We start from the raw sequence: 12,283 nt of genomic DNA on the forward strand, positions 1-12,283 counted from the left end.
ACATAGGACCCTTTTTTGGAGCGGGGAACATAGGACCCTTTTTCGGGAGGGAGCTAAGGTACCGGGGAACATAGGACCCGGGGAACATAGAGATGACCCCCTTTTTTAGGACTGTTCAAAAGGGTGTTAGCTGTGTTTTTAGCATGTTCATGTTCTATCAGCATGTTGTGATGTGCTAAACATGCAGATGTTCGATGTTACATAGCGATATTCTTTGTTTTTAGCTGCTAGCTAGCTAGCAAGCGCGTCTGTTTTGATTCAGAGTGATTTTCTCCGCTATTTGAGGTGTACCAACATTCAAATAAGAGCAGAGCTGCAATCGCCGTGAGACTCACGCATTTCAACCAGTTCTCACGCTCTCACGCCGCACCTCTATATCTCACGGCGAGAAATAACAATTGTTTTACAGGACTTTTATTTTTAAAATTCCTTGAAAGAAAGCTACCGGACATGAGTTTTGTGGCATCTTTCTGCACGCGTGTTAACTTGAGTCTGCAATCGAAGCGGCAGGCGAGCGCTGATGGAAGAACCTGTGTTCACACGAGCTGCAAGAACGTAGCAAGCAGTGTTGCCAGATTGGGCTACTTTTAGTCACACTGGACGGGTGGATTCGGCAGCTTTTAGACCGGTTGGGCTGGACATTGTCAATTCCGTCTGGCAACCGTGGTAGCAAAATATGTGCAAACATTACAACATCGTATCTGGTAGCCTACTGGACTGGGTTGCACCAATTTGGCGTAAGTCATTACTAAATGCAGGCATTTAGTAGTTACTAAACCCCTAGTTGTTACTAGCTAGTTTCAAACTAATTGTTTACTAATTTCGGTTGCGCCACGCCAATCTTTTGCCAATCTTAGCTAGTAAATACTCCGTTTTGGTAACTGTTTTTTGTTTCTCTACTGTAACATAACCAGGTACATTATTAATAATAATAATTATAATTCATAATAATTACAATTTACAATACAAATACAACAATTGGGGGTCCCTCAAAAAAAATGTGGCCGCCAAGCCCTCATTCTGACCGAAGAAAAACCCTGGTATGTCCTGTATAACATGATAGCCATCTATGAGCAATGCACTGTATATAAGATGATGACCAAGGGTCTTTCTGCTGCTGACCAAGGGGCTGAGTCCTGTTGATGGGGCCCATTGTTCTTTTAGAGTCTGTAGGCTACTGTATTTGTTTATTAAGATTTCATGAATATGATATTGTCTGAATTTTGTTCTTGTTTTATAAAATGTTAATTATTTCATTTATTGTGCTGGTTTATTATGAACAACATGTAAAATTGCAGGAAACTAGCACAAATAATTGGGTGGGAGAGAGGGGCCGCCGCTGCCAAAACGCGCACAGTTTTGGGTCGCTCCACCGCCAAAAAATCTCACTCCAAACTTTTGGTAAAACTTGGCAGCCCTGTAAGAGTATATTCTTGTTCAATGTGTGAGACATAATTTGAAAGACTACAATACACACTTTAATAATCTGTAAACAAAATATAATTAAAAACTGAAAAATTACCTTTCCCTACTTGGGGACCAAAACACCAGCTCCTGTCATTTGTTGATTGTTGATATAAAAAACTAAAAGGGACGGCCCTTCTCTTCCAGGAAACTCTGTGATTTCTTCTCAGTCGCTCAGATCGAAACTAACACTCCTCCTGAGTAGGTATACAGGAATGTCGATTGAGCAACTTCTTGAGCAACTTCGTTTCCTGGTTAATACTCTTGTTGTGAGGAGGGATTAAATAAATACCCAATTGTTGATACTGTAACTCTGTTTCAGGCATTCTTAAAAAATATTCCAAAATGTTACAGACGTGGAAATCATTTTCCAAATGCAAAAATGCCAGTGTGTCCATATCTAAACCAACATTTCTAGAATTCTCTTGAAATTCCTGTATAAAATGATCATGTTACTGTAAAGCCTTTTTCCTCTGAACTTTGACCCATGTCCCAAGTGTAAGTATTTCTCTTTAAAAGTGACTCCATACTAGTGCAGTGTGAGAACAGGCTGAGATAACAAGTAGAGACAGGTAGATACAAGACAAGACTGGTAGAGACAGGTAAAAACACAGGTGGACTGTGATCATGGTACTCACCTGTCCCATCTGACTTTGGGACGGTCAGTAGAATCAGCAGAATGACCACTGGACTCCTCTCTGTTAGGGACATAGCCTCCGCTCTCCGTGTCCTGCTGTAGCGAGAACCCAGTACAGAGCTGTGTTGTCACTAATTTACCAGTCACCTGTTTTTTTTTGTACTATGACAAAAATGCAGCCCAACGAGTCAGTGTTCACAACTGCGTGACTTAGAGCTAGAGAGACCAAAGTCTATTGATTACGTAATGCTGATGTTACGGTCAGTGCTAATGAAGCACAGGACACGTACAATAATCAGGACAGGAGTCAGGACACATGCAATAATCAGGTATTTAATGAGGGATTAGCAGGGAATGGGGAAAAATAGGGTGGAACGGGCTAGGGCAGGCAGACAGGTAGGGCAGGCAGGACAGGTAGGGCAGGTAAACAGGGTAGGTAGGGCAGGCAGGCAGATAGGTAGGTAGGCAGATAGGCAGGTAGGTAGATAGGTAGATAGGCAGGTAGGCAGATAGGCAGGTAGGCAGATAAGCAGGTAGGTAGGTAGATAGGCAGGTAGGTAGGTAGGCAGGCAGATAGGTAGATAGGTAGATAGGCAGGTAGGCAGATAGGCAGGTAGGCAGATAAGCAGGTAGGTAGGTAGATAGGCAGGTAGGTAGGTAGGCAGGCAGATAGGTAGATAGGTAGATAGGCAGGTAGGTAGATAGGCAGGTAGGTAGGTAGATAGGCAGGTAGGTAGGTAGATAGGCAGGTAGGTAGGTAGATAGGCAGGTAGGTAGGTAGATAGGCAGGTAGGTAGGTAGATAGGCAGGTAGGTAGGTAGGCAGGCAGATAGGCAGGTAGGTAGATAGCTGGGTCGTGGTCCTGAAGCATAAAGAGAATACAATGAGACAGAATATTTAGAACTTTAACATTCAGACACATTCCAAAATATGACTGGTATTGTATAATATATATATATATATATATATATATATATATATATATATATATATATATATATATATATATATATATATATACTGTATATATATACATACAGAGGCCATGGCGGTGGAGTGCATTGCTTACTGTCCTTTCTGTCCAAGTCTTTCTGGAGCTCTTTCCTAGTGGTCCTTGGCTCTTTGACTACTCTTCATTCCTCTCATCTAACAGATCTTCTATTACCTGACCATTAACATCCATTTTCTCACTCCCCACAAAGTGTATTTAATTCCATTCTCTTAAAAGGGTTATAATAATTCACAACCACTAATTCCTTTCTTCCTACCCATACTTCCACCACCACATACTCCAGTTCTTTCCCAATACCCAGTGTTCTATAAGGAATCTGTTCTGTAAGGAATCCCCCCCCTCCCCCCATCTTTGCTATCTTGTCTGATTGCCACATATCCATACAAAACAACATCTAGGTTTGGTTTCAGCCATGATTGCTGATGATTCCCATAGACTAGCCAATTCTTCCAAGTAAAAAGTAAGGTAATTAATATAAATAATATTGTTTATATTAATATAAATAATATAGTAAATACGCACTGAGGGAGCCGGAGCGTTCTAATGTTTATTAGAGCAAAGCAATACTATAATTAATACACTCTGCAGTTGGCTACAATGTTGCCAAAATCAACTAATGTTTGAAAACAAATCTACAAATATGAATCTGTGTATATCTACAGTATGTACAACTGTTGTGTGTGTTGTGTATTATTATCATTGCTGCTCTTACTTAAACCAGACTTAAACTGCTCGCTACCAGGTTTGTTCTGAAGGGTTGGTTGCATAGCAAGCCACAGAACTCGAGCTGAAATTATCCCGAATTAGAAAAACTAGCCAGGATTGGCTCTAATCGCCCTTCTAGGAATAGGGCCCTGATATTTGAAATAATGGAAATACATTCTCGAGTAGTAAAACAAGGAACAGTTCACACATTCACCTGCGCATAATGGGCATTATGGGTAATGAAAGAGTGCATAAACTAGCCAAACAAACAAGCTGATATTGTTTAATATTTAAATATCAAAATCAGAGGTTGTATGGAGAAATCCAATAAAGAGTGGCAGCAGCAGTGTGATCAGGAGACAAGAGGAAGACAACTAAATCCAACAGTTAAATAAAATAAAAATAAAAAATAAAAAGAAGAAGAAGAAGAACAAGAAAGAGGAGGAGGAGGCGGCGGCGCAGGGGCATGGCGTACTTATTAACTGCAGGAGATATGCGTCAGAAAGACAGGCAATGATGGAGGGACTGAACAGATGGGGACTGACAGGAGAAGGTGTGGAGGTACTGGAGTGTGCTGGAGGGGGACAGGTGGAGTGTGGTGGAGGGGGACAGGGCAGGAAGCCTAGGGTCAGGTCAGATGTCTCAAGAGAACTGGCCTGATAGGGAGACTGTGACGAAATGGACAATGTAGGAGTTGGATAAATCCAGAAGGTGGCAGTAGTGCAACGCGAAGGATGCAAGCTGCCGTTAAATCCAACAGAAGAAGAAGAAGAAGAAGAAGAAGAAGAAGAAGGGGGGGGGGGGGTTACTGTGGAGAGTTTATTAGGAAGTGCAATCAAAATGGACAAACAGGTAATTCAGTATTTTTAAAGATACTGGATTGATAGACAAGATTTAATTTCTTTCAACAATTTACATTTCTTTAATTTTTTAAGTGTTCCCTGTCAAATATACCGTCCGAACACAGTCCGTTAGGTGGCGGTAATGCGCATCAAGTTGGTCGCAAACCGCCATTCAAACTAAAGAGAAGAAGAAGAAGGAGGCGTGGCGCGAGATGCGTTACTTTAAAGTTAACCGCGGTTTTTTCATTTCATGAAATGTAACTTTCATAACTATCTAACTATCTTTATCTATCCTAACTAATGTAACTAATGTAACTAACTAACTATCGACTTGCGCCAAGGCTGTTGGTGGTTTGTTGTTGTTTGGTTGTTATGTAGATAGATGGTGAGTTAACCAGACCAAACAGCTGCTGACTGGACTGGAATGGATTCTAAACACACTAAACTGGTATGTTTATAAACTGGTATGGATGTGAAGGCGTATACTTATAATACTATAATCTAGTTATAACAGGGGATCCTCTCATGGTATCCGCGGTGTCGTGAAAAGTATTAAAAGTTGATAAATCCATTTTGGGAAAATCAAGACCCTTAATAAGTATTAAAAAGTCTTATCACGATTTTATGAGGTCTTGAATTTTGTAGGTATTTTTCTGAATTCGACTCTGTCCAAAGAGTTTGAGTCCTAAAAACGTTTATATACCCTGTGTAATCTAAAATACCCTGCATATACCCTGTATATACCCTGTGTAATCTCAAGCTAGCGGGGCTAACTAACTAACTAGTGTGCCGAATATGTTGTAGCTAGCTTGATTAGAGAGATGATGAATGGCAATGAAACTTGACTTGCTAGCTGGTCAGCTGTGTTGACAATCCTGTTTTCCAGGTGAGACCGCGGATGAAGCTCTGTTACTTGCCAAGTCAAGAGTGGTAATCACGTTTTCTACTATTTATATCATAGCTACGTGAGTAACGCTGCGTTGTTAATACAAGTACTACAGCACGTTAGTTGTTCCAAGTGAGTTAGTTGTCTCATCTCTGTCTCTACATCTCTATTTTTGTTCTGTCAGCGCATCGACTGGACGGAAGGGAAGGGCTGTGGAGTTAGAGGACAGCGACCGCTGGTTCGATGATCTGGGTGAGACGAGCATCTGTGCATGGAACGAAGATCTGTTCTTGTGCGTTGCATGTCCAATGCATGATATTGTGCCAGTGTGTTAACACGGTTAACTGGTATGAGGGGTGTACCCTCTCTGGATCCTCAGTATGTTTAATGACTCTTTATTCTCCTCCAGATTCTGCTTCAGATGGAGACCAGCTCCCCTTGTCTCCATTGCCCAAAACCAGCCCATCATCAGAAGAGGAAGAGGAGGTGGAGAGAGGAGCTTCATCGTGCCCAGAACAACTTCACTCAACAGGGAAACATCCAAGGCCTCGAGCGGTAATATACCTTCATACTATGCACTTTAGTATGCTTCATGCTATTTTATGACATGATATGGAGTTCAAGAATTGACACACTGATAAATGGCCCTGACACTAGATGCACAAAGGAGAGGACGTGCACGCAGAGGGGAGAGTCGCCAGCCCGTTAATGGAGAACGGTGAGAAAATACACAGTTCTTATTTTATTTATTTTATTTAACCAGGCAGGCCAATAAGAACTCATTCTTATTTAAGACAAAAGCCTCTTGGGGGGTGGGGGGGGGGCTGAAAATAAATCAGGTTACAGGTTAAAAACAAAGAACACACACGACAGACAGCAGCACACATCCAAGCATTTCCAGCACAGTTAAAAGAGTAAAAACATACAGACATCTCCACACCTCCTCCACTTACAGTCACAGCATCAAGTTTAAGGGACAGCGTCACACATCCACATAAACCCGCACAACATTGCACAGCAGAAAGCACACTAACAGCATTAGAGAATTAGCAATACATACAGTATGCAAATACATGGACATAACCCTAACAGGAAATACACATGGACAGGAAATTGGGATGGTATCTGAAATGCTCCCTTGCCTGATTTATTTTGGTGGACTTAATGCATAGTTTAGTTTAGTTTATTTATTTAGCACACAAGAAATTGTGCAAGGAGGGAACGAAGCCCAGAAGGCTTGTACAGAGTTCCACTCCACGTCCATATCATTGTTTCAAATGAAAATCAAGGGACACTTACTGCACGTCAATGGGAGAAAAGAAACCGCAAACAAAATCATATCCATCGGGCAGAAAGGTAGGATAGAACATACAAACACACAAGACAAAAACAAAACAAACAAAAATAACTGAAAATAGATACAAGAATAGTAAGATTAGTAAAAAAATAAACATAGATTTCCATCTAGCCCACCTTTCAACGGGAAAAGCACTACAATATAAAATAAACAGCTTATAACGAGATTAAATATTTTTTCAATTGCTTTTTAAAAACCGATCGAGGTGTTGATCTCAGTGGCGAGCTCAAGGTGTTCCAGATTTTCGGACCTCTATAACAAATGTTAAATTGGTGGCTAGAAGTTCGACAGAAAGGTAAGTGGAGGTCATTATTGAATCTTGTTGGATAAGAGTGGATGTCAGATGAGAAAATAAAGAAACTATGGAAAGTAGAAGGAAGATCTTGCTTGTTGTTGATGAATTTGTGTATGAATAAGCATGTTTGCAAAATATTCAGTTTATTGATGGGTAATAATGAATATTTCCTAAATAGTGGTGCAGACGGTTCGAATCTGTTAGAGTGAGAGATCATCCTTAGGAACCTCTTCTGGATAACAAGTAATTTGTTGAGGTATGAAGGATAAGTAGCAGCCCAGACTATATTACAGTAGTTGATGTAAGGAAATAAGAAGCTATAGTACAAGGTTAAATGAGCAGAGGAGTGGATCAGGGGGCAGACCCTTCTCATTATACCAAGCATCTTCATGGATGTCTTGCAGACCTGATCGATGTGAATATTCCAGTTTAAACCTTCGTCAACAATGACACCTAGGAATTTGGTATGTTGAACTTGAATAATGATGGTTCCATTGATTGATATTTTAGCGTCATCTTTGGAGTAGCACTTGTTTTTGTTGCAAAAGATCATGAAATTACATTTTTTTACATTGAGGGTTAATTTATTCAGTTGGAACCAGTTAGAGGCAATTGATAATTCTTCATTTACACATTCAATCAAAGATTTGAAGTCTTCATGTACAGCTATTAGGTTGGTATCGTCAGCGAATAATAAGGGGAGAAGGTTTTTGCAAGACGTAGACAAGTCATTGATGTAAAGTAAGAATAGTAACGGGCCCAAGATGGAACCTTGTGGAACCCCAGAAAGAATTCTTGATTTCTTCGATGAGCAGCCGTTGGAGGAAACGAATTGTTCTCTATTATCCAGATAGTTGGTAAACCATTTAAGAGCAGTACCTTGCACACCATATCTATTAAGCTTGGAGATAAGAATGTTGTGGTTAACAGTATCAAAGGCTTTGCTTAAGTCTAGAAAGACACCAAGAGCAAATTTTTTATCATCCAGTGCTGTAGAAATAGTGTTGACAAGTTGCAGTAGTGCATGCTCAGTGGAGTATTTCTTACGGAATCCATACTGATGGTTGTACAGGATGTTGTTCACTGTTAGGTGCTTAGAGATTCTTGTGTAGACCAGTTTCTCCAGGATTTTTGATAAACAGGGCAGAACAGATATAGGACGGTAGTTGCCGAAGTCCTTTGAGTCGCCTGATTTATAGATTGGTATAACTTTGGCGATTTTGAATTCCTGAGGGACGATGCCAGTTTGTAGGGATAAAGAAAGGATATGAGTTAGGGGATGGATAATATATTCAACAGTTTCTTTAATAAGACTGGTTTTGATACCATCGTGACCATGGGCAGAATTCTTTAGGTTCATTATTATATCATGTATTTCATTGTTAGTGGGGGGATCCAAAGTTGAGAGTGAAGAAAATTGGCCTTTGATTAGGCTACAAGGGTGCACATCAGAGGCCTTGATACTAGATGCTAAAGACGTGCCAACATTAACAAAGAATTCATTAAAACCATCAGCTATATCTTTTGGAGTATGGAGGGTCCCGTCCTTCCCTAGCATCTCAACAGGTGCAGCAGGTGGAGATTTGGTGCGATTTAGTAATTGGTTAATGATGTTCCAGGTTGACTTGATGTCGTTCGAAGCTTGACTAAATTGATCTGCATAGTACATTTTTTTTGTTTTCCTTAGTGAGGCGGTAAATTTGTTTTTTAATTTCTTATAGGTTTCAATATTTGTAGGAGTGGGGTTCATAAGAGCTTTCTTATATAGTTTATTTTTTTTACGAGAGCATTTTATTAGCTCTTTGGTAATCCAAGGTTTCCCTTTGGAGGAATTTATCTTATTTTTTGAGGTGGTCAAAGGAAAGCATGTAGCCAAAGCAGAATTGAAAAGGGTTAAGAATGAATGGTAGGCTTCATTTACATCATGGAGCTTAAGAACCACATCCCATGACATAGCACTAATAGCAGACTTGAATGACTCCATATTCTTTCTGGTATATTTACGATATGAACTCTGGTTGTGGGCAGGGTTATTACATTTAGCATTTACATTCTCTGATGGGTGAATAATCTGGAACACCGGGAGATGATCAGAAATGTCAGACATCAATAGAACTGAGGTGATTTCAAAATCCAGAGAGTTGAATAAGATGTTATCAATAAGAGAGGCTGATGAACTAGTAATTCGGGAAGGCTTATGAATCAGAGGATAAAAATAAGTAGAATAGAGTGTGTTAAGAAAATCTGCCGTGGTTGGGGATTCACTCTTAAGAAGATTGATGTTGAAATCACCAAGTAGAACACATATCTTACGTTCATTGGTTATCATTTCCAGAGTGGAATACAGGGCATCATTAAAGGTACTTATGTCAGAGTCAGGTGGTCTATACATACATCCAATTATAATGCTTTTCCCGTTGAAAGACGGGCAAGACGGAATTTCAATAAACACAGATTCACCTAGAGACATTTCTAAGTGAATACTCAGATCCTTTCTGGGGATGAAATGAAAATGGTTAGATACATATAATGAGACTCCTCCTCCAACTTTGTTCTTTCTACAGGAGTGAACAACATTATATTCCGACAAAGGGTAGAGACCAGTGATATCATCATTTAGCCATGTTTCAGAGAGCGCTATAACTGAGAAATAATGAGTTAGAGTTGATAAGTATGCTGTTAGGTGGTCAAAGTTTTTGGGCAGACTGCGGATATTTAAGTGCAGGGTAGAAAAGGCTTTGTGTTTTCCAGATGATAGGGTATGAGTAAGATTGTTGAACTGATCATCAGAGTAGTATTCACTAGGGGTGTAACGGATCACGGAAAATCCGTGATCCGTTCGGATCGCCCTCCACGGTTCGGAACGCGTGTGTACCGCGGATCAATTGCAAAATTTATTTATTTATTTATTTATTTTTTTAACCTTTATTTTACCAGGAAGTCACATTGAGATTAAAACCTCTTTTACAAGAGAGACCTGGCCAAGACAGGGTCAAATAGTAGCTTTAAAAACAGTTCAGATAACAAGACAGGACATAAGACAGTGGCAACAATACAATAGACAAACAATGGTAGGGGTATTTACAAGGTGATTAAAACATTGAGAAGTCTAACCAAAGCAGGTACAGCGAGCGGTGACCACATCCTTTAATCTACGCTTGAAGATACTTATGGAAATAAGGGCCTCTAATTTAAAAGTAGTCTGTAGGTCATTCCAAGACCAAGGGCCATAATAAGACAAGCTTGCCCTTCCAACATTGTTCATGATAAGTGGCACCTTGTATTGTAGCCATCTACGAGACCTGAGACCCGAGCCACTCGGTATAGGGATGAACTTCAGGCCCAGATAATTCGGTAAGAAGCCAGAGATGATTTTAAACACAAGAGTGTACCAGTGTTGGAGCCTTCTGACAGAAAGAGATGGCCATCCAACCAGACTATACAGTGTACAGTGATGGGTCCTGAAGGCACTATTGGTGATGTATCTTAGAACCGAATGATACAGGGGGTCTAGCTTGGATAAAGTGGACAGAGAAGCAAACCTATATACTGTATCACTGTTAACAAGTAATAATATTACTTAATATCTTACTTAATATCTCTTGTAAATCACAATGTAGAGTTGCCATGAAAAGATAGACGCGACAGTTGCGGGCTTTGTTTTACTCTAAAGCGCAATGATAGGTTGATAATGCGAAAGAAAAATAATCCGTTGTTTGCTCACTACACGTGAAGCTGGGAATCCACAACAACAAGGCTGCGTTCGTAAATCCGCTCTGGAATCTGATCAGCGTTCAAGGAACGCCTCTTGTCCAATCAAATGACTTGGTCCCTTTATGACGTCGGACCCAGTGTGCGCTCCGGCGCTCTCAAAGCGAATTTACGAACGCGGCCCAAGTGTATCATGTTACGTTGTTCGGCGGAGAAGAACTCGAAATGCCTCCCTCGTCATTTAAATCCCATGTATGGGAGCACTTTGGCTTCTCTGTCAACTATGACGGGAGGCACGAAAAAGGTAGCTCGACAACTTCTGATAATGTAGGCATTTTTTTCATACCATGTTCAAAATAAGGTTTCACTTTATTATTTAGTTAAAAGTGGCATAACACATGTTTATTCATCTGCTTTAAAGAGCCCAGTGATTCACTGCTGCAACCAGGCGCCTCCTCCCTCTCTCCTATCATTTAAATTGAGTGTATTTCAGTATAATTATGTAATGTTTGAGTGTAGAATATGTTATATATATATTATATATATATATATATATATTACCAGTTTTGACATCTTGAATGTTGTTGGTTTTTGTCACATAGTAAAAGTGGTGTTTTTACAGAATTCAAGGAAAAAGCAGTTTTTATAAAAACAAAAATGTTTTGTGTTGATCCGAAAAATGATCCGATCCGTGACTCAAAAACCGTGACACGATCCGATCCGTGAGTTAGGTGATCCGTTACACCCCTAGTATTCACATGATAATTTTACAATATTCGAATTTATATGATTCATATCTGGGCAGAAAAATTCGTCATAGATGTTACTGTCGGTATTTAACTCAAAGAGATTGAACACTAACTAGCGAATCTATTGCCGAGGGGACAGTCCCCCCATCATTTGTGAGGTGTAAGTCACTGGTAGACATCAAGTGCAGTTTGTTGTTTGCGTTGAAAATAATTGGTAGGAATAGAAAATAATTGGTAGGAGTACAAAATAATTGGTAGGAGTACAAAATAATTGGTAGGAGTAGAAAATAATTGGTAGGAGTAGAAAATAATTGGTAGGAGTAGAAAATAATTGGTAGGAGTAGAACATAATTGGTAGGGGTAGAAAATAATTGCATGTTTGTCATCTTACTGTAGTCCATGTGTTGAGTCATCTGTATTGGTCCAGGTCTTTTAGATCTCTCACCACCAGCGCTTTAGCCTCTTCAGGTGCTCCGTTCAACCTAATCCATACTTTACAGTTCCTTGTCCATGTTGCTTGGATCTTGTTTTGTTTTTTCATGATGCGTGCATTTCTTGCGATGTCTGCATTTTTTCTGGTGAGGTGCTCGTTCAGGTAAACACCCGTGCCCCTCAGCTTTCTGGC

This window comes from Nansenia antarctica (genome assembly GCF_963989245.1).
Source record: "Nansenia antarctica genome assembly, chromosome: 19".
NCBI classification, from domain to species: Eukaryota; Metazoa; Chordata; class Actinopteri; order Argentiniformes; family Microstomatidae; genus Nansenia; species Nansenia antarctica.